The sequence below is a fragment of the Lutra lutra genome, chromosome 3 (genome assembly GCF_902655055.1).
Source record: "Lutra lutra chromosome 3, mLutLut1.2, whole genome shotgun sequence".
Lineage (NCBI taxonomy): Eukaryota > Metazoa > Chordata > Mammalia > Carnivora > Mustelidae > Lutra > Lutra lutra.
The window spans coordinates 125124110-125128168 of NC_062280.1; the positions used below are offsets into that span (position 1 = coordinate 125124110).

Consider the following 4059-nt stretch of genomic DNA (forward strand, 5'->3'; position numbering starts at 1 on the left):
AGCTTTAAAAAAACATTATTATAACATGAAAGATCTACCCAGAGTTGTACATTGAAATTTGCTTATATTTATGAGTAGAGGATGAAAAGCAATTAGAACCTTTCAACATAAAGTTGAGGGTTGTACAGTCTAAGTCTTCTACATTGGGCTGTTCTGTTGGTGGGGCCACTAATATCAATAACTTTATGTCTGTGTGTGTGTTGGAGTCTCTAGAAAAGATTTTTCAAATAGTCTACTAGAGGGTAACATCTTGGCTATAAGTACTCTGGCATCTCGTCTCACGACTATAGGCTGACCCATTGCCTCCAGTCAACACATGTGTCAGATAATAAGCCTCCTGTCTCCACCAGGACTGGGGCAGGGAAGTCCTCTGGCTCATCAAGTGACCGACCCCTCAAGTGCTCTGCAAACAGCTTTCAGCAAATCCTTATTGGTTTGGTTCCCTCTTCACCCCCATTTGCAGGTGCCACTGGTTCCTGAGATTTGGGGACTCAGCAATGTAAAGTGGGCTGTTTCTTGGCTCCCCCAATTAACTCCAACAGCTTTAAATGTCTTCCACTTGCTAAATCACTTACCATTCATTCTTGTGCTTTCTAGTTCTTAAAATATGATCACTTCACCTCCCCCTTCTACACTGCCCATCCTTAGATCTCTATACATCAACAGATCCTTGTTGTACTTTTACTTTTTTCTTTGTTGTAGTTTTAGAGGGATTTTTGGCCAAGACTGGAATCTGTAGTTGGATCAATCTTCCTTTCCAGAGCATCTGAATGATAACTCAAAACTGTGATACAAGTCACTCAGATGTGTAAACAAAGGTGTCACCTTCTAAATCTCATCAGGGCTTTATAAGAGCAGTGATTATCTTTGTTCAAATAAATAGTGGGGAAATACAGAAGATCTGCAAGATGGAAAATAAAAATTTAAAGAACTAGGGCATGTGGGAACAAGGCTGAAACAAGCAAAATCATTTAATATGTCAAGGTGGGGACACTTGTAGAACAGTCTTTAGTTTTTATGGGCATGAGGTTCTCAGTAGGAGAGCAGGAATGTGAAGACATGATGGTAACTAGCTTGGAAACACCATTGATATTTGCTCTGTGCTTAGATTTTGGCATCTGCAAATAAGAATATTAATAGCCCCCTTTTTTTTGCTATGAGGGTCCATGAGAAAATATATCACAAGGATCTGCCACATACAGTTCCAGGATCCCAAAGGCCCTTCCAAACCTGACATTCTGTATTTTTTTAATTTTAACCCTCTTAATAAGTGCATAGTGGTACCTAATTGTGATTTTAATTTGTGTTTCCCTCCTGACTAAACAAAATTGAGCTTCTTTTCATGGGTTTATTTGACCTGATGTCTTCTTGGGTGATGTGTCTCTTCAAATTGTTCCTTTAAAAAATTGTGTGGCTTTATTATTGAACTTTGAGGGTTCTTTATATAGTCTGGATACAAATTTTCTATTTTCATATATACTCTAAAAATATTTTCTCTCAGTCAGTGGCTTGTCTTCTCACTCTCTTAATAGTATCTTCCAAAAACCAGACGTTTTTCATTTTGGGAAAGCCCAATTTTTCAATGATTTCTTTTATGAATCATGTCTTCAGTATCTAAGAAATATTTGCCTAACCCAAGGGACAAATATTTTCTTCATTTATCCAAGAAGTTTTAAGATTTCAGGTTTTGCTTTTACATCTGTGATCCATCTTGAGTCAATTTTATATACAACAGAAGTATGTTGGAAGTTCATATTTTGCATATGGCTATCCAATTGATCCAGCAACACTTATTGAAAAGACTGTCCTTTCTCCACAGATTTGACACTGCACTTTTGACAAAAATCAATTGTCCATATTTGTGTGGATCTAATGCTGACTCTACATTCTGTGTCACTGATCTCTTTATCTGTTGATGTGTTGATTCCATACCCTTGTAAGTCTTGAAATCACAAAGTGTTAGCCTTCTGATTTTATTCTTGTTTTCCAACATTGTTTTGGGTGTCCATGGTTGTTTTCATGTCAGTATAAATTTTAGAATAATCTTGTCACACTCTGCTAAAAAATCCTGCTTCAATTTTGATTGGGATTGGATTGAATTGAAGCTATAGATTTGGGGGAGAATTTGGGAGAAAATTTAAATGTTAGGTAAGGAAATGTGTTCTTCCCTAGAACCTCCAGAAGGAACCAGCCTTGCCAACACCTTGATTCAGCCCCAGGGAGACTGACTTCAGACTTCTGGCCTCCAGAACTAAAAGAGAGTAAATCTGTGTCATTATAAGCCACTAAGTTTGTAGTAATTTGTTATAGCAATAAAAGGAAACTAATAGAATCATTGACATTTATTCCAGCAGACTTTTTTTTTTTTTTGCCTTCTATGTATCTTACTAAATATGAGTATGTCTATGTGTGTATCTGGGGTATAGTCTATTTATGTGTAAGTTTATATATCTATAGCTGTATATGTATCTATATCTGTCTATATCTTTGACATCTATGTCTGTGCATATAAATTTACCTTTTTAAAATAAACAGTGTGGTATCCTATTATCTAAGTGGAGCATACCTTATTCAGCTAGTTCTCTCCAGAGGAATTTTTAGGTTGTTTCCAGTTTTCTCTACCACCACGACTACCACTACTACAAACAGTCCTATAGCTAATATACTCATATCTGTATCTGGGTGCACTGGTTTGTGTATTTCTGAAGAATAATTTAATACAAGTTCAACTGCTGAGTCACACATTTTAAATTATAATAGAAAACACCAAGATTGGGGCACCTGAGTGGCTTAGTCAGTTAAGTGTTCTTCTCTTGGTTTCAGCATGGGTGGTGATCTCCTGGTCATGATCTCCTGGTCATGATCTCAAGGTCATGGGATCAAGTCCTTCTTCAAACTCTGTGCTCAGTGCAGGGTCTGCTTGGGATTCCCTCTTCCTCTGCCCCTCCTCCAGCTTGCATGCTCTCTTTCTCTCTCTCTCTCTTTCTCTCAAAAAAATAATAAATAAAATCTTTAAAAAAAAAAAAAGAAAACACCAAGATTTCTTCCAAAAAGTTATCAGGTTTTTTACCTTTTCATTTTAGTTTAAGCACTTTTCATATACAGAAGTATTGAATATTTGTGAAGTCGGCTGCCACTCCTGTCATTGCATATTTTTACCTTTTTGTTCCATAGACTTTCTCCATCAGCAAGATCACAGAATTATTCACCCATAGGTTTTCTTCTAGTATTAGGATGGACACTGAAGCATGATCAAGGGTTTGCTAAGAAGACAACTGGATACTGCTAGACCAGAAGGAAACTAGCTATGACTCAGTTAAAATATTCCCTGATTTAAGACTATACTATTAGGGATCGTTTCTATAATTTGCTACTAGAGAAGGTTCTCTAATCATGTCAAGAACCCAAAATCATAAGGCAGAAGTGCAGTGTTCTCTTCTGAGCATGAAGCTGGCTCTAGGTGTTGTTTTTGGCACTGCCTTCTGCCATCATAATGGTTCTTCTCCTTTGGGGCAGTAAGAGGGAGAGGACATACTCTGAGTGGTTTCTGTTGTGTTGTTTTTTTTTTTTAAGATTTTATTTATTTATTTGACAGAGAGAGAGAGATCACAAGTTCTCAGAGAGGCAGGCAGGGGGGCGGGGGGGAAGCGGTCTCCCTGCCAAGCAGAGAGCCCGATGCAGGGCTTGATCCCAGGACCTGAGCCAAAGGCAGAGGCTTACCCCACTGAGCCACCCAGGTGCCCCTGTTTTATTTTTTAAAAAATTCCTTGATTTGACACACTGAGGTTATAAAACAGATGAGCCCAATAGCTCTTGCAGCCCATTTTTGCTCTCTGAGGAAGCACCATGAAGGTTATTCCTTTGTAAATGATATGAAGTGCCTCACATCTCCCCACTATCTCCCCAGCCCTTTGGACCCCTGTGTTCCAGCCAAACTTATGTGCTGCAGTCTCCAGAAAATCTATGTATTCTTTCTCATCACCTGATTTTCACACATGCCCCTAACTCTGGTTGGGGCATCATCATTCTGATTATAAACTATTAGATCTGGTCTCAGTT

General features: G+C 38.2%; 1 non-coding gene across 1 annotated transcript; it reads left to right on the top strand.

The window, feature by feature from the left end:
* The first annotated feature begins 3335 nt into the window (after nt 1-3335).
* LOC125096502 (small nucleolar RNA U3) lies at nt 3336-3545 on the top strand. The gene has a single exon (XR_007126211.1). It is a non-coding gene; the product is annotated as a small nucleolar RNA U3 (small nucleolar RNA).
* Nucleotides 3546-4059: the final 514 nt, after the last annotated feature.